This window comes from Suricata suricatta, chromosome 10 (assembly GCF_006229205.1).
Source record: "Suricata suricatta isolate VVHF042 chromosome 10, meerkat_22Aug2017_6uvM2_HiC, whole genome shotgun sequence".
Classification (NCBI taxonomy): Eukaryota; Metazoa; Chordata; class Mammalia; order Carnivora; family Herpestidae; genus Suricata; species Suricata suricatta.
Genome location: NC_043709.1, coordinates 25,133,413 through 25,156,287, shown reverse-complemented (window position 1 = coordinate 25,156,287; position 22,875 = coordinate 25,133,413). Strand labels below are relative to the sequence as shown.

At 39.0% G+C, this 22,875-nt stretch overlaps 1 protein-coding gene, 1 non-coding gene and 1 pseudogene across 4 annotated transcripts in view; 1 reads left to right on the top strand and 2 right to left on the bottom strand.

Moving 5' to 3' along the window:
* The window catches only part of CEP83 (centrosomal protein 83), a 132,216-nt gene extending 117,316 nt beyond the window's left edge, over positions 1-14,900 (bottom strand). Inside the window, exon 1 of one of the 3 annotated variants that reach the window (XM_029954908.1) lies at positions 14,407-14,900. The gene's annotated coding sequence lies outside the window, so the exon portion shown is untranslated. The remainder of the gene's footprint in view (positions 1-14,406) is intronic. The other 2 variants (XM_029954909.1, XM_029954907.1) reach the window with 2 other exon arrangements.
* LOC115305855 lies at positions 8,182-8,314 on the bottom strand. Its single transcript, XR_003915043.1, has one exon. It is a non-coding gene; the product is annotated as a small nucleolar RNA SNORA51 (small nucleolar RNA).
* A 4,833-nt stretch (positions 14,901-19,733) lies between the features above and the next one.
* Positions 19,734-22,223, top strand: LOC115305101 (annotated as a pseudogene).
* The last annotated feature ends 652 nt before the right edge of the window (positions 22,224-22,875 follow it).

Genomic DNA, 22,875 nt, shown 5'->3' with positions numbered 1-22,875 from the left:
ACTAAAATGGTTAAAACTTAAAAGGCTAATATTACAAAGTACCATCTAGAATGGAGAAGAACTGAAAGTTTCACAAACTACTGGCAGAAATATAAAACAGGAAAATCATTTGGGGAAATCATTTGATAAATTTTTAAGAAACTGACAAACACTTACCATATAATCCAGCCATTTCATTTTTAAGTATTCACCCAAGAGAAACGAGAGCATGTCTATACAAAGACTTCTACACAAATGTTTATAGCAGTTTTGTAAGATTCAAACTCAGGTCCATCAAGAGGTGAGGATAAACAAATTGTAATATATCCATACAATGGAACAATATTCAATAAAAATTATTTCCTTACCATGAATGAATGAATCTCAAAATAATTATGCTGAATGAAAAAAAAAATCTAGACAAAAGAGTACATTTTATACTATTTCATTTATATAAAATTCCAGGAAATGCAAACCAATCATAATACCAGAAAGCATAACAATGGTTGCCTGTAAACAGGAAGGAGTGAGCAGCTGGAAGGGGTAGGAGCAAAAGGGAAGGATCACAAAGGGGCATAAGAAAACTCCTGGGGGTAATAGATATAGTTAGGATTTTGACTATGTGTTTGACATAATATTTTGACTATGATGATAGTTTCACAAGTATATACATATATCAAAACTTTAATTTTAAAAATGTACAATTTATTTATCAATTATATTCAAAAAAGCGGTTTTTAAAAATAGTTCTTATTCTGAACTATAAGGGGAAAAGAAACTTTCCTAAAAGTAAATTCTAGGGCAAAATGTCACAGTTAAATGTTAAAAAAAAAAAAAAAAAGAAAGAAAAAGTTATGAAAGAGAATTTAATAACATCAGGAGATGTTTGCTACATCTCTTGTAGAAAACACAGACTACAAAATACTCTGTCATATAATCCTTATTTTGTAAAAAGCTTATTTACATAAGTATATATGCATAAAAAATAGAAAAGATAAACACTAAAATATTAAGATGATCTGTGGGTGATAGGTGTGATTTTATTATGTCTGTGCATTTCCTGCACATTTCTTATTTTACAACATTATTAACTACAACCCCAGGGAAAATGTCAATTGTAAGAAATGAGGACATCTCAAAGTCTACTTGACAACCAAAAGAGGAGGGGAAAAAGTCTCCCCTTTGCACATAAGAAAACAGTGACCAAATATAAAAGAAAATGAGGCTTAAAGTTAAAGCCTCCACTAAGAAATAACCCAGGATTACTGAAATTCCATGCCTTTCCATCCAAGTTTACGCAATACTCAAAAATATATTCAACAACAACTGCTTGTTGTCAGTTCCAAATCCATACTCTACAGAATTACCAAATCTAAAACAGCAGTATTCAAACAATTTTAGTAAATATCTTCAAATTAAATCTTATAGAACTCCAATATTTAAAACATACTAGGTCTTTTATTTGTGTATATTAAATATAAAAATTTTAATTCAGAAGATTTTATATTAAAGACATATCAGATCTTTATTTCCATATCAGTTAATAGGCTGTAGGTCTCTAATGTTTTTAAATCCAGTTTACAGCACATTGGGATATTGTACTTTTTAAAATAGTTGAAGATGTAGTTAAAAAACATATCTTGGCAGAATCCTGAAGTGCTTCCCATTCAACAGTTTTGACAAATTGGCCAGTAAGGTTAATTCAAGCTTACTAACATAGTACACAAAACCTTTCACAATCTGGACCCTCTTTACCCTTCCATTCTCATCTCTCACAACTCCCTGATTTGTACTTACACCCTAACAAAACTAAACTGCTTATAGTTCATGGAGCATACCACACATTTGCTCACCTGTGGAATGCAACCTCCTAATCTCCCTTTTCACCCATTTCTATATCCAACTCAGTCACTCCTTCTTTCTGAAAGTCTTTCCTAGATGCTTCCCATTTTCTTTTCCTCTAATCCATTCCGAGTTAACTGTCATTGTGAGCTCCTCCATAATGCCTCCTCCACATATTTATCCATATCAATTAATTTACTTCACTTATTATAATCAGCTATTTGTATTCCAATCTGCTGTGCTAGACAAAGACCTCCCTGAGATCAGAGATTATGTCTTAGTCATCTTAATACCCTCAAAACCTTACATAATAGCTAGAACATGGCAGGTAATCAATAAACACTTGTTGAATGAATGGTAAGCAGTTTCTTCCACTTATCAAAAGGACAGGAAAAGCAAGAGATTGCATAGGTCTTGGGATCCCCAAACCCCAAATGCTTTATAATTTGATGCTAAAGGAAAATCAGGGAATTTCAATCTGTAAGTAGTACATTTAGAGGACAAATAAGTGCCTAATATTGTTCAAAGGATTATGAGTGATATTAAAGAAGTATGGGTCAAGTTTTATCCTAAGAGAAGAGTTCCACACAGAAACAAAACAAAACAAAGCAAAACAAAACCAGTATGAGGAAAAGAGAAAGTTGATAAATCATCTTCACAAAACAGTCAAACAACCATTTCAGTGATTTGGAATTCAATCAAAAGCATTCAACAAACTGAAAAGTGTTTATTCAGGAAAACAGCTGAACTCTGAGTAAGAAGAACATGAGTCTACCTTTGGCTACTCCCAAAGTACCTTTGGCTTTGGCTCCCATCTCCTCCCACCTCTGTCACTGTGAGTTTAACAAGCTATGAGGCAGGCTGTGAAAAAATCAGGTTTACCACCACTACTTGAGGTTAATCTGTCGATTTGCTACACTGTCAGCTGAAGTGGAGACTTCTGTGTTAACAGTTAGGGCCTGGAGCCTGAGGCTGCAGGACTCTATGTGGCAAGCAACAAACTGGCAGACTTGATAGGAGTTCTAGAAGCTGAGACAGCCTTGGAAGGGCCTGATAAACTATTTACAGGTTAAACTAAGACTGTGCACTGGACACTGAAGGAAGTCCATGCCACTCACACATCCATGGCCAAGAGAGCTATGCTCATGCACATGGCATGAGAGGCTGATGCAAAATAAAAGCCAGGGCCAACTTAAAAATGACCTGTGTCTGAATATACTCCCTCACACTCAGATCATCAGCAGTACTAGAGCCATATTAATATTTAGCATAGCCGTATTAGTTCAAACTGTTTGAATGCAACTTCTGACCAATCCTTGGTTGAACATTAAGGTATACAGACACAGAAAGTCAGGTTTAAAATAAATAAAATAAAACCAGCAGATGTCAGAACAAAATAATAGAGGGAGGAAAGACTTTACAAATTTAGACCAGGCAGGTTACCAAACAAACAGAAAAAACATCAGCCTCCAAAAGAAAAGTCAAAATATAGAGTTGCTTCAAAATATTACCTCAAATGCCCAGTAATCAGCAAAAACTTAGAATACAGGCAAACAAAAACAAAAACAAACAAACAAACAAACCACACACACAAACCTGTGACCCTTTCTCAAGAAGAAAAACATCAAACAGAAAATATCTCTGGGTGTCTCCTGATACTAGATTTGGCAACAAAAATTAAATGAGTTATAATAAATACGTTCACAGAACTAAAAGGAAACCATCTTTAAAGAACTCAATGAAAGGATGATGGCAATGGTTCAGATGACTGAAAAGAGAGACAAAATTTGATTTTAAAAATGGAAATTCTCATGTTGAAAAGTATAATCATTGAAATAAACTCACTACAGGGGCTCAACAGCAGACCTAAGATGACAGAAGACAGAAGTAACTAACCTGAAGATCATCGATGAACTATCCACTCTGAATAGAAAGAAAAAAAAAGAGAAATGAACAGAATGTCAGATGCTGCAAGACGATGTAAAGCATATCAACAAATTTATATAAGAGTTCCAGAAGAAGAGGAAAGAGCATCAGGGGCAGAAAAAAAGTTACAAAATAATGCCTACAAATTTCCAAATTTGAAGAAAAACATTAATTTATCCATACAAGAAGCCCAGCAAATCCAACACAAATAGATCAATACCAAGACACACCACAATCAAAATGCTGAAAGACCACCAAAACAAAAACACAAAACAATACCTAAAAGGAGGAAGAGAAAAATGACTCATCACATACCAGGGAACAATGATATGATTCATACCCGGCATTCTATCAGAAACAATGAGGCCAGGAAAAGAAACCATGAAATTTAAGGAAACAAGAAAGCTCTCAACTAAGAATTCTGTATTTAACAAAACCATCCTTCAAAAATGACAGTGAAATAAAGATAAGGTGTTGAGAGAATTTGTTGCTGCCCAACATGCCTTAGGAGAATTAAAGGAAGACCTCTATGCTGAAAAGTCACACCAGAAAGTAACAAATCCACAGGAAAAGAAAAAAAGTATGCAGAAAATATAATTATACAAGTAAATAGAAAAGATTCTAGAAATATAATTGTTCTCATTACTTTTCTTCATTTCCCTTAAAAAAATAAGATTGCATAAAGCAATAATGTACTAATTGGCTGGGGTTATAATATGATAACTGTAATATGTATGATAATAATAGAACAACAAAGAGGGAAAGGAGATACACTGAAGCTTCCGTAATCTACCAGAATTTAGTATCATCCTGAAGGAGACTACAGTAAGTTAAAATGTATATTATTATCGCTAGAGCAACCAATATGAAAATAACACATTGAAAGAAATGAACAAAAAAATTAAAATGGTTCACTAAAAACTAACACAAAGTCAAATAAAGAAGGAAAAGAAGGGGAGGGAAGATAAGACAAATAGAAAATAACAAAATAGCTGATGTAAACCCAACAAAATCAACAATTATATTAAATGTGAATGAACTAAATACCAAATTCAAAAGGCAGAGCATATAAGACTGAATTTAAATAAAAACAAAACAAAAACCAAGACCCAAATGTATGCTGTCTTTAAGAGATCGTATTAGATTCAAAGACATAAAAATGTGAAAATTAAAAGATAGAAAAGTAATACACTATGCAAATAATAACCCTAAGAAAACCAGAGTAGCTATAGAACTAAAAAGACAAAATTTAAAACAAGAAATATTACCTAGACAAAGAGGGTTAGTTCTTAGTGATAAAACAGTCACTGCATCAGGAAGATATAATAATTATACATATCTAACAATAAAATCCCAAAATACATGGAAGCAAATAAAGGAAAATTAAAAAGAGAAATAGACAATACAACAAAAATAGTTGTAGAGTATAAAAACTGATAAAACAAGATAGAAAATTTCCAAAGATATAGAGGACTTGACAAACACTATCAATGAATTTGATATAACTGACACAATGCTCTATCTCTAAACTGCAGAATACATATTCCTTTCAAACACACATAAAACATTCCAATAAACCATATGCTGGGCCACAAAATAAGTCTCAGTGAATTTAAAAATACTGAAATCATGAAAAGTATATTATTTGACCACAACAGAATCAGAGAGCCACCAGAGAGAGAAACCTGGGAATACTCTGAAATATTGGTAAATTCAACAACAAGTTTATAAATAACCCATGGGTCAAATAAATCACAAGAAAAATTTAAACATATTTGAATTGAAAACAAAAACAGCATATCAAAATGTATGGAATGTAGTTAAAGCAGTGCTCAGAGGGAAATGTATCGCTTTAAACATCCATCAGGAAAGAGAAAAAGGTCACAAATCAATAACCTAAGCTTCCACCTTAGGCAACAAGGTAGGTGTGGTGGGAGTACACGAAGCCTAAAGCAAGCAGAAGAAAGGGAGAAAACAGTAGAAATCAATGAAACAAAGTAGAAAAATAATCAATTAAACTAAAAGCTGATTCTTAAAAAAAATTTTTAACATTTATTTGTTTGAGACAGAGACCGAATCTGAAGCAGGCTCCAGGTTCTGGGATGTCAGCACAGAGGCCAAAGTGGGGCTTGAACCCACAAACTGAGAGATCATGACCTGAGCCAAAGTTGGTTGCTTAGCCAACCAAGCCACCCAAATGCCCCAAAAGTTGGTTCTTTAAAAAGATCAACCAATTTGACAATAAACTATTAAAAAAAAAACCAATTTGACAATAAACTATTTTTTAAAAATAAAATAAAAAATAAAAAGATCAACAAAATTGGGACACCTGGGTGGTTCAGTCAGTTAAGTGTCTGACTCTTGATTTCGGCTCAGGCCATGATCTCACACCTGGGTTTGAGCCCCATGTCAGGCTCTGTGCTGACAGTTTGGAGCCTGCTTGGATTCTCTCTCACTCTCTTTCTATCCCTCCTCTGCTTGCTCAGAGGCATTCTCTCTCTGTTTCTCTCAAAAATTAATAAAATTATTTTAAAAAATCAACAGGGGCGCCTGGGTGGCTCAGTCGGTTAAGCATCCAACTTCAGCTCAGGTCATGATCTCATAGTTCATGAGTTCAAGCCCCGCGTTGGACTCTGTGCTGACAGCTCAGAGCCTGGAGGCTGCTTTGGATTCTATGTCTCCCTGTCTCTCTGCCTCTCTCTCCCTCTCTCCCTCTCTCCCTCTCTCCCTCCCTCCCCCTCCCCCTCCCCCTCCCTCTCTCTCTCTCTCTATATATATATAAAATTCTTACTGAAGAATCTAGCACATACAACAAAGCAAAAAATTATTTTATTCTATTAATATTTATTTTTGAGAGAGAGAGACAGACAGAGCCCAAGTAATGGGGGAGGGGTAGAGAGAGAAAAGACACAGAATCCAGAGCAGGCTCCAGGCTCTGAGCTACAGCACAGAACCTTATACCGGGCTTCAATCCATGAACCACAAGATCACTACCTGAGTTGAAGTCAGAGGCTCAACTGACTGAGTCACCCAGGCACCACAGCAAAGCAAAAAATTATTAACACAATATATTAACATTCAGATTGGAAAAATCTCATCTTATATGATCATATATGTAGAAATAATATTAAAAACTTAAACTGCATTTCTATATAATAGCAATGAATCAAATTATGGAAATTCTCTTCCCAATATAAAAAATTCCAAATTATTCATAATAAATTTAATGAAAGTGCACGGTATAAATATTAAAAACTAAAAAAACAATTGAGAGAAATTAAAAACCTAAATAATGGGAAGACATCAAATATTCATGGATTGGAAGACTCTTAAGTTAGTAATTCTTCCCACACTAATATATGAATTCAATGCAAATCTTATCAAATCACAGTAAATGCTTTTTTATAGAACTAGACAAGTGGTTCCTAAATTTTATATGTAAGTGGGAAGAATCTAGAATCACTTTTGAATAAGTTGGGAAGCTTTATACTACTCATTTTGTTTTTTTCTTTTAAAATATTCTTTTAATGTTTATTTTTGAGAGAGAGAGAGAGAGAGACAAGAGTGCAAGTGGGAGAGGGGCAGAGAGAGAGGGAGACACAGAATCTGAAGCAGGTTCCAGGCTCGGTGCTGTCAGCACCAAGCCTGACACAGAGCTCAAACCCACAAACTGTGAGATCATGACCGGAGCCAAAATCAGCCACTTAATGGACTAAGCCACCCAGGTGCCCCTGAATTTTTATTTCTTTTACTTAAGAAACTCTATATTCAACATGGGCTCAGACTCACAACACTGAGATCAAAAGTCTCATGCTCCACTGAGCCAGCCAGGTACCCCTACACTACCCATTTAGAAACTTACCGTAATACTACAGTAATCCAGACAATGGGGTAGTCAAGTAAACATAAAAAATACAGATGAATAGAACAGAACTGAGACTCTAGAAATAAGTCCTTATGTTATAAGCAGCTGATTTTTTGCAAAGGTGCCAATATAATTCAAAGGAAAAAGAATAACCTTTTTAACAAATGGTGCTAAGGCATTTTGGCATCCAATTAGCATAAAAAAATTTTTTAAAACTTAGACCATACACAAATGTTAATTCAAAATGGATTCCAGAACTAAATAAAGGAGCTAAAGGTAAACAGAGAAGAAAATCTTTGTGAGCTTGGATCAGGTAAAACGTTCTTAAACATATCATCAAAATTATAAACAACAGGGGCGCCTGGGTGGCTCAGTGGGTTGAGCCTCCGACTTCGGCTCAGGTCATGATCTCACGGTTTGTGGGTTTGAGTCCCATGTTAGGCTCTGTGTTGGCAGCTCAGAGGTTGGAACCTGCTTCAGATTCTGTGTTTCTCTCTCTCTCTGCTTCTCCTCTGCTCGTACTCTGTCTCTCTCTCTCTCAAAAATAAATATAATTTTTTCCTTGTTCTCCATGCCCCCCCATTCAGAATACAGACCAGGCAAAGCACCTGAGCTGGGGTGTATATGGGTGAATTTACTCTGCCTTCTCTTTCTGTATAGTCAGTGTAAGAACATGTTGCCTGTGGTAAGCACCAGGAGGCTAAAAAAATATTTTTTTAATTATAAACTATAAAAGGAAAAACTTATAAACTAGACTTCATTTAAAAAGTTTGCACTTCAAAGACACAAGTATAAGAAAAAGTAAGCCACAGACTAGGAGAAAATCTTTGCAAATATGTCTGTAATAGAAGACTTTAACCCAGAATATATATATTTCTTTTATAACTCAGTAAAACAAACAAAAAAAAAACAGCTAGAAAATGGGCAAAAGATTTGACCATCTAAGATGACTTCTAAAAGGCTAATTGTCTAGGTGGCTCGTCAGTTAAGTGTCCAACTTCCGCTCAGGTCATAATCTCACGGTTTTTGCGGGTTCAAGCCCCATGTTGGACTCTGTGCACTGATCTCACAGAGCCTGCTTGGGATTTTCTCTCTCTCTCTGTCCCTCCCTGCTCGCACTCTCCCTGCCTCTCTCAAAATAATAATTTAAAAAATAAAATGATAATAAGTACAGGGAAAACTCAACATTATTTGTATTTAGGGAAATGGAAATTAAAATCACAATGAGATTTTTGGGAGTCCCCAACTCCCATGTTGTTCAAAAGTCGACTATATACTTTTTCTCTAAATTATGATACTGACCAAAGACTTGATCTATCCCCATTTGCAACTTCAGATCTTTGTAGAGAGCATCTTTATACTTATACTGCTATACAATGTTTCTAGACAAACAACTTGCAAACCATCAATAAACTAAATGTGGTAAGCATTCCTACCTTGGTTGGCTTCCAAGATTCTACCCTTCTGTGGCTTTCCTCCCTACTCTCTTTCTCCACCTGCCCATTACATGCGAATGTTCACTTCTGATTCCACACATGCTCCCTAGGAATTGCATCTACACTCAGGATCTGACCTACTACTATTGCTAAGGACTTTTGAGTATCTCCAATTCAGAGCCTTCTCCCCAATTCTAACTGACTGATTACCTCCAGACTAGGTTTAATACTTCTCTGTATACTTTCAGATTACATTTGCATAATTCTAATCTGGAATTTCTTCAATTATAATGTATTTTCTCTACAGGTCTAGATCAGGTGTCCTTCCTACATGCCACCAAAATATACCCTTATTTATCTTCATAGCAATTCCCATGTTATATTACAAAAACCTATACGTAAGTTACAAACAACTATTCATTTTATCCATTTCTTCCACCAGGCACTACTTGAGACTTGGCACTATGTCTTATTCACAATCTCCCCAGTACCCAGTACAGTGCAAGACCCACAACAGGCACTGAAAAACTGACTAAACCAATTAACATGAGACATAAAATGTACTTTAAATTACAAACAAAAAAATTATAAACATACAACTTCTGAAAGAAACTTTCAGTCAAGTCTTCTCCTGAATCACAGTTCTCTTCCTACAAAATCATAATGCCTATTAGTTAGTGCTTACTGATCTAAGTCTCCCATGAACATCCAAAAGTAACAAAAATATTATTTGGAGAACTATTTCAACTGTATTTATCCCATCTCTTGCTGGTTATATGAGTTGCAGAGAAGTCCGATGTTAATTATTACTTAATAGTTTTTCTGCCCAAAATAAACTCCTCTTTAAAAAACTTTTTTTTTTACATTTTATTTATTTTTGAGAGACAGAGAGAGACAGAGCATGAACAGGGGAGGGGCAGAGAAAGAGACACAGAATCCAAAGCAGGCTCCAGACTCTGAGTTAGAGGTCAGCACAGAAACCAACACGGGGCTCGAACCCACAACCCATGAGATCATGATCTGAGCTGAAGTCGGACATTCAACTGACTGAGCCACCCAGGTGCCCCAACTCCTCTTTAATTGAACCAGTCTTTTCACATAGCCTTCATATACAACATAATTCAGTATATATCACACATCTGTATGTGAAAAATGTGCATGTTATAATTTGTCAGCACTCAAAAAATGTATAATTATATTCTATGCCCTTTAAGTTCAACAAACCTCAAGTGTCTGACTTAAACCAGAATGAGATTCAGATGAGAAAAACATATTGAATGTGAACACTAAAGACAAGCACTGCAACTTTATCAGGAAAATCCCTATAGTCCATTGCTAATGTTTTCAGTGGTTGCTATGTTATCCCACAACTGTGTTACTGAGCAACAACTCAGAAGCTAGTACAGCAAGCTTACTAAGAAGCAAATTAATCAAACCAAAATTTATAAAAGTACTATGAAGCTCTACTTTTTTAAACCTTTAAATAAAGTAACTGTTTGTCATAAAGATCAGATACAGGACTTACAACAAGACTACAAAAATTACCTAGAAATTATTTAAAGGCCTATTTTGAGAGTGATAGGCACTTTCCAAAAATAAATGGATACTTTTGGTTCCTCCCAACTCTACAATAAAACTCATTTTGGATTAAAATATCCAAAAGTTGGGGCACCAGGGTGACTCGGTTGGTTAAGCGTCCCAACTTCAGCTCAGGTCATGACCTCACGATGCAGTTGCAGTGCTTGTCTTTAGTGTTCACATTCAATATGTTTTTCTCATCTGAATCTCATTCTGGTTTAAGTCAGACACTTGAGGTTTGTTGAACTTAAAGGGCATAGAATATAATTACACATTTTTTGATCACTCCATGATCCACAGAGGCAGCCCCAATGGAAAAATTTAATAAAACTTCACAGAACTGCTAATTTATGAGAGCCAAATGAAAGTACTTACATAATTCATCGATAAGTCTTGACCAGAAAAAAAGTACAATGGAAGTGGGTAAAATGGGGAGGTAGGGAGAGAGGAATTATACAAGGTAGAGGGAGGGAGAGAAGAGAGTTGGGGGAAGGAAGGGCTTTTAAAACTAAGATTCTTCTAAGGAAGAACAGGAAACTGACCAAACTCCCCAAGCCCATTTGAGAGCAGTGCCAGCATTCCTGAGGGAGTCTTTACTGCTCATACTGTCTTGGGAAATTCTCAAATATCACACTTTCTAGGAATAGAATCTTCCCTTCCAATTCCAAGGAATTCCTTTTCTTTAGTCCCCTTTCTTAGGGTTTACAGTTGCCCGCCCTTCCTCAGTTACTCTCGCAAAGACTGTCTTTTACTTCTACTACATTAAAGAGGCAGAAAAAGTAGAAATGCACGTTTCTCATCTCTAAGAAACATTTATTCAACAACTTCTGTGGAAGAGATTAAGGATACAGCTCATTGAGACCTGGTGTCCTGTCCGTAAGGAGCTTACAACCTAGTTAGGAAAGTGAGGCATATACAGAAATGATAAACTACAATATGAAGTAGAAGGATCAGAGGAGTATGACTATTGAAAACACCGTATAGGATTTCAGAGATGAAGTTCAGAACATGTTACCCCAAAGACACCATTTCAGTGTATTGATTATTATTGAGTTACAGGTACTTGAGAAAGAGCAAGTACAAAAGGGGCACACTCTGCCCCTCCTTTTTCTTCCTGAAAACAGGAGATAAAAATCCCATGTGAAAGGTGCCCTCCCTGTACTAGGAGTAAAGACATTCTTATCACCAGACATGGGGAATCAAAGCTGAGAAATCTAAGGGCGCCTGGGTGGCTCGGTCAGTTGAGTGTCTGATGTCAGCTCTGGTCAAGATCTCAGTTTGTGGGTTTGAGCCCCGCATCCAGCTCTGTGCTGACAGCTTGCTCAGAGCCTACTTGGAATCTGTGTCTCCCTGTCTCTCCCCACTTGCTCTCTCTCAAAACTAAATGTTAAAAAAATCATAGTTAAAAAAGCTGAGAAATTTGTACAAATAAGTGAATTAAACTAAACTTTATCTTCCTAGTCACTTCTCCACAATTTACTACTCTCAACACAAACCCCTTCCGTTTCTTTTCACAAATGTATTGCTTCTAAATCGAAAAGGTATAAAATCTTTCTGCTCTGGTCACATCAAGTCATTTTCCTGTGAAGGCCCCCAAGTAAATGTAAAAAATTTTTTTAATTTGTATGCTTTTCTCTGTTACTGTTTTATGTCCATTTAATTCTAAGGACAGCCAGAGTCTCTAAGAGAGTACAAAAGTTTTCCTACCCTCCAAAGATTATGGTGGAATTGAACTGTATGGGAAAGAAGGAAAGAAATCACGTTAGGTAGGCAGAAAGACATGAAGACTTGGAAGAAAGGGAAAAAGCACAAAGTAGGTCTACAGGATAAGTGAGGAATCAGTTTGGACACAGCATAGCTTTCTATAAAGAACATGAATGTGAAAAGGCAGAGGGGGAGGAGATTTTAAATAGTTCAAATTAAGAAATGGGAACTTTAGTTGGTAGGAAAAAGTACTTCGGGAGATTTTTTTTACAGATACATATATACATTCCCTAAAAGTACACACAGATTAGAAAATCTGACAAAATTTAATTATGGAACCTAATATATTATGTATGACAAAGTTAAGATAAAATTCATTTACTTTAGGCAGAGGCCATACCTACAAAATACACAAAGAATTCTGACACTTAACTAATCTTTCTGTTAATATTTCATTCTTCTAGGTTCTGGAATTAGAATTTCCTATGACAAAATTCTGACTTCTGATTACTAAGGATTTTATCATACAACATGAGTCATTCTGGATTTTTCTTCTCTGCTTGTCTTGTCCAACACTTGACTATTCCGTTACTTCAACATCAGCCATGTGGAAAAGAAAAGGGGGAGGGGACTAAAATTAAGTCAACAGATTTTTGTAATGCAGAAAGGAAGACAGGTAAAGAACATTAAACTCATGTTCCAATTCCCATTACCAATAGTTTGATTTCAGAGAAGTTAGTCTCATAGTGTCTCAAATGTTCGCCCCTCCTTCCTTACATACTTAAAAGGTTATAGCACTCAAAAAAAAAACATGAAAAGATGCTCTGTATACTACTTGCTTATAGTCATACAAATTATATCATTAAAGGTTCATGGGTGGAGAAAGACTGAGGTTATTGGCTCAACCACGGATTAAAAACCGCTTGAGGATAGCGTTTCAATCTCCCAATATGCTGTGTAACCCTAAGTTGGTGTTATCCTATTTTTTAAAAAATTTGTGAATATAACCTGCACCCTTCATCTGGTTAGAAAATATTAAAAAGAAAAGAAATACCAGACATACACTGTCCTAAATAACCAAAGGATAACTCAAATGCATTTGCAACTCTCTGGAGAGTCCTGTAGGACACCAAAATTCAAATCATTCTAGTAATTCTACACAAAATGAGTTTGAAATCAAACCTCAGTAGAGAAGGTGTATATTAACTGTAACCACCTACAGGCTAAACCCATGAATTTACACAGTTCTGAATCCAGATAATTGTGAGATAGATACATTTAATTATATTCTAGTTGAATATTAGACTTGTTTACAGAGATGTTGCTTGGTAACAGAAGCACCGCTTTAACAACCTACTCCGTTTTACATCAAGGCAAGTATGTTGTGCTCAGTCTAAACACTATCAACTACAGTATACATGAGATTAAGAACAAGTTTCTTGCCATCCTAGACATCTTTGAGCTTTTACTGAAACAGCTTCATAATAACGTAACTTCAGGCTTTAAACATACGTGGCAGTGGGCATTTTTAAAAGCTAGGTGCCCATTTATTATAGCCAGAAGCTGGACAGTAAGGATTTATCACAATGTCCATTTAAGCCTGGCATTCATTTACATAGTCTAGACACGGAAAATGGAAACATAGTTTTTTCCATCTCAAATTAAAGTGGAGGTAGCACAACGTGTAGCCAGTACACAAGCAGCCTCTGTTGTGCATCAGAGAGCTGTACAAAGGGGCGCCTGGCTGGCTCAGTCGGGGGAGCATGCTGCTCTAGATCTCCGGGTTGACTCATGACCTCAGGGTGAGGTGAGTTCCCCACCCCCACCCCCACCCTGGGTGTAAAGATTAAATGAACTTTTTAGAAAAAGGGGCTTTTTCAAAAGTTCCGTAAAGAGTTTCACGTGCACTTAACTGGCCACAGAATTTGTCTCAGAGCCTGCGTTTCTAACACCCGCTCCAACAATACTTTACAGGAAAAGTAGTAACAGCAAAAAATTCAAGGGCAACTTGTGAAGAAAAGGGGAATATTCAATACTGAGGACAACACAGCGTCCGCATAAAAAGAGGTTACCTACCAGACTCACACACAGTCCTTGCAACGTGCGCGCATAAAACTTAACAGCGCCCGGTGCTGTGACCACACTTGCCGCCGGGGGACACCTCCAACCACCGGCACCCATTCAACTCTTCTCGCAGGGGCACAGGGGCTAAGGGAGGCGGTCCCACACGCGAGGTGCTGGCCCGGCCGGCGGCCGCTCGCAGCGCGAGCGGAGTAAAGGCCGAGCGCGCCCCTCGAGCTCCCGACTCCAGGGAAATCTGAGGTATCCTGGGAGAGCTCTAAGGGCGGAGAGGGCGGCAACGGTTTAAAGCCTCGCTCCACCTCGGCGGACGGGCTTTCTCGGGGGCGCGGGGGCAGCTCAGTAGCCGCCGACCAACGGAAACGCCACGCTCAGCCCACCTACCGTTGCCCACCGCCCCCCCAGCCCAGCTGGGCCGACCGCGTCTCGCGACCTAAGAGCGCGCGAAGCAGGAAGTCCCGCCCCCACGCCGACGTCACCGGCGCTGCGGACGCCGGCCGCAGCTAGTGGCCGTTACTGGGAGGAGGAGAGCGGAGCTGAGGCAGGAACGGCCGACGAAGGCGGGAAAGCCGGGCCGAGGCGGCGCTACGATACGCCGCTGGGGTGCAGAGGTCCCGTGAGCCGAAGGAACCGAAAATCCGTGACCGGGCACTTGCTTCAACGAGCCAGAGTGAAGGCTGAGCAGGAAGCCGGTATCTCTCGCCTCCTCGAAACGCAACGTCTCTGCGGGGGTGGTTTCCCCTTTTCCCGCTTCTCCTTCCCTCTGCCGGCTCTTCTCACACTCTTGCCGCTCTGAGGGCTCCAGTGAGGTTGTGCAGTCACGTCCTCCGGCCTTCGTCCCCGATGGTGTAGATTTAATGGGGCCAGGAGTCGTTTGCCTGCAAGGTCAGTCTTGCGGCCTCAGCAAGAGGAGGCAACAGCCAGGTCAGGACCGGGGCCTGGGATCATCCTTCCCTCGCGTTCTTCTCCAGATCTCACCTAGTCCTCTCAAGTCAGGGCCCAGTGCGGGTAACATTGTGAACCATTTGCCTTAAGGTTGTAAACTGGAGTTGGAAGAGAAGGGGCTAGTTTTTGAGAGCATCAGTTATATGCCAACACCTGAAATGAGGTAGGGTTTCACCCTTTAAAAATACGCGGTAGAAGAAATGGGCACTCGCCCTTGGTTTGGGGTTCTGGTTCTCACTGCATTGTAAAGCACAGCTGCTTTACTCTCAAGGGCAACATTTTCGGGCTCCAGTTATGATTAGAAAGACAACTGAGATAGGACCTTTTTTGTTGAAATGAGGAAAAGAAGAGCCATTAGACACTGAGTTGGATAATGGAGTGTCAAAAATGTGGGCCATAATACCAGTGAACAGAAAATGGAATCCAGAAAGAAAATGCTCTGCATGTATGAGTGTTTAATTTGCCCAGTATTAGGTGTCAAGTACCAGAACACTCTTTCAGGTTCTACGATTTAACCCTAAGATAGCTGCAATTATTATCTCGATTTTACGTTACCCAGAGCCATCACTGGTAAGTGTTGAAGCCAGGAAGTCTGGACTCGAGAAGTCTTGCTGGTAATCAGTAACCCATATGCTACAAATCACTGCTAAGCGGGGAAAAAGATTATCTGAGAAATAACGAGCCACTGGGGACAGGCTTTTTATCTATCACCTTTGTCAAATAAAGACCGGATGAATCAAAAATCTGAATGTACAGAATGAAGCCCTAAAAATATTACAAGAAGATCAAGGTGAATCTTTATAATCTTGAGCTGAGAAAGGCCTTTGCTAAGTATGAAACAAGAAACAGAAACCATAACAGAAAAAAATTGGTAAAAATTAACCACATAAAGATTGTAATATTCTATATACAATTAGTGAATGGATGGAAAATAAATTCTATCAGGTGGAAAAAAGAAAAATATTCCTACTATATAGAGTTTATACAATATCAACTTTAAAAACTCCACAATAAGCAAAGGAAATCAATAGGATATATTTTTTTAAATTTTTAGTGTTTATTTTTGAGAGAGAAAGAGACAGCATGAGCAGGGAAGGGGCAGAGAGGGAGGGAGGCACAGAATTTGAAGCAGACTCCAGACTCTGAGCTGTCAGCACAGCTCCCAATGCGGGGCTTGAATTCCCGGACTTAGAGATCATGACCTGAGCCTTAGAGATCATGACCTGAGCCAAAGTCTAACCGACTGAGCCACCCAGGCATCACAATAGGACAGTTTTAAACCAAGAAAAACAAACCCCTAATTAACAAATGAAAAGATGTTCAACATTCCAAACAGATCCTTTTTGTCCATTAAGGTACACAGGGATATGAGGTTACAATTACTATATTGTATACTATTGGTGTTAAAGTTGAAATTGAGTCAGTCTTACCAAAATTTCATTAGCCTTTGCCCTGAAATCTCATTTCCTAGTCAGTTTGTTCTAAGGAAAATAACAAAAAGAAAACATGATGTTCTTACTCCCTTTTTTGTAATTGGTGCTTTTAGAAACAATGTAAGTGCCATCACTAGGACTCTAATTAAGTTAGGTGCATGTGCACAATGGAATTACGCCATTAAAAGTAATATATTTACATGAAAATATGTTCATAGCATATAGACTCCTTCCCCCCCATAAAACAATATAAATCAGCAGGAACAGCGTTATTTTGACGTTAATATGTATGTGGATATATGTGGACCTAAGTATACAAAAAGATCTGGAAGGATGTTGACCAAAATGCAAGAGGTTTTTATTTTGTCTTTTGGACTTTTCTACCTTGTTTAAACTTCTTATAATGTATTACCATTTTTACCAAAAAAAAAGTCTTATTTTTAATTAAGGATATGCCAGTGAAGGGGGATCCAGTTGATTGTAGATGCTCATAGGTAGATGACCAATGTGAAATAATTCTATCTTGGATCTAAATTCTCAGCTTTTTGGCGAGGATGTGGAAAAACAGGCACCTTCCTCCACTGTTGGGAATGTAAACTGGTACAGCCACTCTGGAAAACAGTATGGAGGTTCCTCAAAAAATTAACAATAGAACTCCCTATGACCCAGGAATAGCACTGCTGGGGATTTACCCAAGGGATACAGAAGTGCTGATGCATAGGGGCACATGTACCCCCATGTTCATAGCAGCACTTTGGAAAGAGCCTAAATGTCCATCACCTGATGAATGGATCAAGAAGATGTGGTTTATATATACAATGGAGTACTACATGGCAATAAGAAAAAATGAAATCTGGCCATTCCTAGCAAAGTGGATGGACCTTGAGGGTGTCATGCTAAGCGAAATAAGTCAGGCGGAGAAGGACAGATACCATATGTCTTCACTCATAAATATAGCAGGAGAAACTTAACATAGGACCATGGGGGAGGGGGAGGGGAAAAAAAGAAGTGGGGAGAGGGAGAGAGGCAAATCATGAGAGACTCTTGAATGCTGAGAACAAGCTGAGGGCTGATGGGGGAAGGGGAGAAGGGAAGGCGGGTGATGGGCATGGAGGAGGGCACTTGTGGGGAAGCGCACCGGGTGTTATATGGAAACCAACTTGGCAATAAACTATAAAAAAATGTATATTCATGCTGAAAAAATAAATTCTCAGCTTTTTAAGTGTGAATTTGATTATATTAATTCATCTCAAGTTAAATAATTCATCATTTGGACATCATAATATTGACTTCCTACATTGGCCTGAGCATTCTTCCTATGTGTTCCCTGTGTACCTCTCATGGTATTTGTCACACTGAATTGTAATTCCCTCTCTTTCCCTAGATTGTTCCTACAATATATACCCTCTTCTGCCATATTTATGTTTATTTTCCTGAATCATTATCATCTACTTTATTTTGTATACAGAAATTTTAATTTCAGTGTAGTCAGAATGCTAATGAATTTAAGGTATTTAAGGGATAGTTTCAGTAAATTTGACAACTTAAGTGAAAGGAACAAATTCATGAAAAAATACAAAAGTAACTGACACAAGAAGAAAAAGAGTAGCTGAATGGCCCAATATCTATTAAAGAAATGGAATCTCAAATCAAAAACTTCCCCACAAGAAAAACTCCAGAGCCAGATGGCTACTCCAATAAATTTTATCAGACTATTAAAGAAGATAAAATATTAATCCTATATATTTCAGAGAACAGAGCAGGAATGAACACTATGAAACTCATTTTATGAGACCAGTATAATCCTGATATCAAAACTTGACCAGGACAGGGCGCCTGGGAGGCTCAGTTGGTTAAGCACTGACTTTGGCTCAGGTCATGATCTCACAGTTCGAGCCCTGCATTGGGCTCTACGTCCACAGCTTGTAGCCTAGAGCTTGCTTCAGATTTTGCATCTATACTCCTACCCCACTTGGCGTGCTCTCTCTCTCAAAAAGTAAAACATTTTTAGAAATTAAAAAGACCAGGACATTTTACAAGAAAATTACAAACCAATATCCCTCATGAATATAGATTTTTAAATTCTTAATGAAATATTGGCAAACTGAACCTTGCAATATAAAGGATAAGATGTCATGGCTAAGGAAGATGAGGCTTAACATTGAAAAGTCATGTAGTTCACCACATTAACAGAATGAAAGAGAAAAACAGAATGATGATCTCAGTAGATACAGAAAAAGCATTGACAAAATTAAAAATCCATGTCAAAAAAAACATTCAGCGAGTTAAGTATAGAAAGAAACTTTCTCAATATAACAACAATCATCTTTGAAAACTGTAATGGCGAGATATTAAATCTTTTTCCCCTAAGGTCAGAAGCAACATAAGATGAGAATGTGTGCTCTCACCACTTCTATTCAGGGTTATGTCGAAGGTCCTAATCAATGTAATAAAAACAATAAGAAAATGCATAAAGATTGGAAAGACCTGTGCTTCCTGATTTCAAAACGTATAATAAAACTACAGTAATCAACACAACTTTACTTCCAAAAACATAGATATATAGATATAGATAAATAGATCAGTGTCCAGAAATACACCTTTACATTTATGGTCAGTTGACTTTTGACAAAGGTGCCAAGACAATTGAATAGGGGAAAGAAGAGTCTTTTCAAAAAATGATGTTGGGAAAACTGGAAATTCACATGGAAAAGAAGGAACTTGGACTCCTATATATATATACAAATGTTAAGACAAAGATGTACATGTCAGAGCTAAAACTAAAACTCAGGAAAAAACAGCCATAAATCTTAATGGTATTGGATTAGGAAATGGTTTCTCAGATGTGACACCAAAAACACAAACACCAAAGGGGATAAAAACAGGTAAATTGTACTTTATCAAAATTAAAAATTTTTGTGCTTCAAAGAAGACTATTAAAGTGAAATGACTGCATCTCCTAGTGCTCCTCTCAGGCCGAGCCCTGGCGCCCCACCTGCCCTGCTCCAGTCGAGGTGTGAGCATTACACATGGAAGAAGGGGGAATTCCATAAGTTGGCTGATGCCAAGATATTTCTGAGTAACTGCTTGGTATGTGACAGTTGTGTGACTGGAAGAAGGGCTCCAGGTTTCCCAACAGAACACCAAGGATTTCTTTTGAGTTCTGAACCTTACTTAATAAGAAATGTGATACCTGTCAGCACAAGTCTCTGCCTTATTTTGCTGCTAAATTCTGCCTCAGTGTGACTAATACATCCAGAAGACTCTGTCTTCCTCAAAGTCTTGGGGTATACTGTCTTTGGTACAACCATAGCTATGGATTTCAGCATCCTGGGGAGTCTGAAAGAATCTGCCTCCGTAACACCAGCACAGTGAGGAAGAGCTGACGTTACCCATGCTCACCTCCACCAATCCCAGCGGGGTCCCAAACTCAGAACACTTGTTGACAGCCCCCCTCCCCCACCTCTACACCACCAAGCCTCCTCAGCAGATCATGGACTCTCTGGTGAAGGATTATTTTGCCAGGTGGTGGAACCTGTCCCCAGACAAGATTTTTCACATAATTGTGGCCCCATGCTAAGAAACTAGAGACGCTTCGAAAAGATTTTCCCACAGCTTCACATGGTTCCCAGGATTCTCATTGAGTACCTCAGGTGAAATTGTTCAGGTGATGGAGCAAAGTGACCCCTTGGTGAAAAGATGCTGTCATGGACACCGTTTAAGGCCTGAAGCAGGAGAAGGTGAGGCACTGTAATGGACCCAGCTCCAGTGGGTACCTGGCGCACATCTTCAGAGACACAGCCAAGCAGCTGTTTGACAATGCGGGGGAGGTCACCTGCCACACCCTGAGGAGCAAAGACTTCCAGGAGGTCACCCTTGAAAAGAATGAGGAAGTTCTGTTACACTTTGCTGCTTTCAAAACATCCAGAATGTGGTTCTGAAACAAGAAGAGCAAGTTCCCATGTCACTTTGTGGAAGTGCTCACACGGATCAGGTGGCGTTTAAACAGCAGAGGCTAAGCCCAGACCGAGGATCGGCAGGCAGGAAAGGCATCTGCGCGGACATCCCCGTGCGGCCCCTCAGACCAGCGCCCACACGCAGCAGCTGTCCCAGGAGTGGCTGAACAGGGCCGACTCCCCTGGGGTCCAGGAAGCCCTGCACGCTGTGTGCCAGGACCAGGGCTCCCTGCTGTCAGCTGAGACATCAAGTGGTGGACGTCCAGAAGGCTGGCAAGAAGGCCCTGTCAGTTAGCCCAAGGAGGGAGGAGCAACAGAGTGTGGGCATCAGAGACACTAGAGGAAAACTGCTCAGCTTCTCAGTTATTACTTTGTTTTTTCAGAATTCTCTACCCCCTATTTGTTTGTGGCTCTCTCTCCCTCATTGTGATTTGGTGCTATCTCTGTAATATGCGAGTGCAATATTTTAACATGAGACAAGGGCTGCCCCAATTGAAGCATCCTTTTATCTTAAGACTGAAAAAAGAGGGGCACCTGTGTAGCTCTGTTGGTTATGTGTCTGACTCTTGATTTCACCTCAGGTCATGATCTCACGGTCATGAGATCAGGCTCTGAGCTGGGCTTGGAGCCTACTTAAGGTTCGTTCTCTCTCTCTCTCTCTCTCTCTCTCTCTCTCTCTCTCTCTCCCCTCGCTTTTGCTCTCTCGCTCTTCCACTCTCTCGCTCTCTCTGCCCCTCCCCCTTGTGCTTTCTCTCTCTCTCAAAAAAAAAAAAAATACTGAAAAATATCCCAAAGAACAAGAATGAAGACTCTTTTGGTCTTAAAAAAGGTCCAAAAAAATCTCCTATGAAGAGCTAAGACCCCTCCCCCAAACCCCCCCAAAAGTTCAGATTCATGTGCCTCAGAGAGATTTGATGTGGAAATGAAGACAGGAGGCTGCAGAGGTTGTGGGGCCACAGTCTGCCTGCTTTGGCTCTTATTTTTACCCACTTAACATTACTCCTGAAAACGTTTTTGCCAAAACATGAATAAACTGCAATCTTTTGGAATTGAGGGCTTATATATAAGTCTGGACTTCCAGCTTTTCTGGCAACAATGGCCCACATTCCTCACTGCTGTGGTTTCCAGAGTGCAGCGGCAGCCTTCTTCTGGGACCACACCTCTAACTTAGAAGCCCTGTGGGTGCCGGTGGCTCAGGCCCCAGACTTGCACTTTTACATTCAGCCTTTAAGGTGAACTCACTTTGAGGCAGGGGAGGTCTGGCAGGCTGACAGGTACTACGGATAGAAGGTAGAGGATGGACACAGGCTGCCCTGCTTAGGCCAGGCTGTGTGGTCAGGAAACAGCTATCTTAGCCCCTCCCCTGTGGGGTTAGCAGCAGAATGTCATCCTGATCCCGCTGGGGTCCTGCCTCTCCCCTACCTTGCTTCTTTCGTCCTGCAGCCTGCATGGCTCCCGGGAGCACACCTTCAAGAAGTAAGAACAGTTTAACCACAAAAAGAGAGGGCTAGCAAGCAGCCAGAACTCTACAGAATCATGACACTCCACATCAGAACTCATCCCTGAAATGAAAGACATCTGAGAATGGCCTGCAGTTCAAAGCATTTGGATTTTGTTAACCGGAGTGATGATGTTCTTCTTCAGCCTTCCATGCTCTAAAGCCTTAGCAGGCTCAGTTTCCTTCATCACATTCTGTTTCACATTGTACTTGTAAACCTACCCAAGCTGATGGCTGGATATTATGTGAACGTGTATATTTGGGGGGTACCTGCCTGGCTCTGTTGGAAGAGCATGTGACTGTTGATCTCAGAGTTGTGAGTTCAAGCCCCATGTTGGGTATAGAGATTACTTGAATAAAAACTTTTTTTTAACGTGTATATATTTTTCTTTCAATCTGTTCACGATCAGGTTTCATCCTCCATGGTAGCTGATATGGAATAAACAGTTGAAGAATATGTTAGAAAAAAAGTGAAGGGACAACCTACAGAATGTGGGAAAATATTTGAAAATCATATCTGGTAAGGACCTGTATTCAAAATATCTAAACTCTTACAATTCAATGATGAAAAGACAGGCTAATTTAAAAATGGACAAAGGATTTGAATAGAGATGTCTCCAAAGAAGATATACAA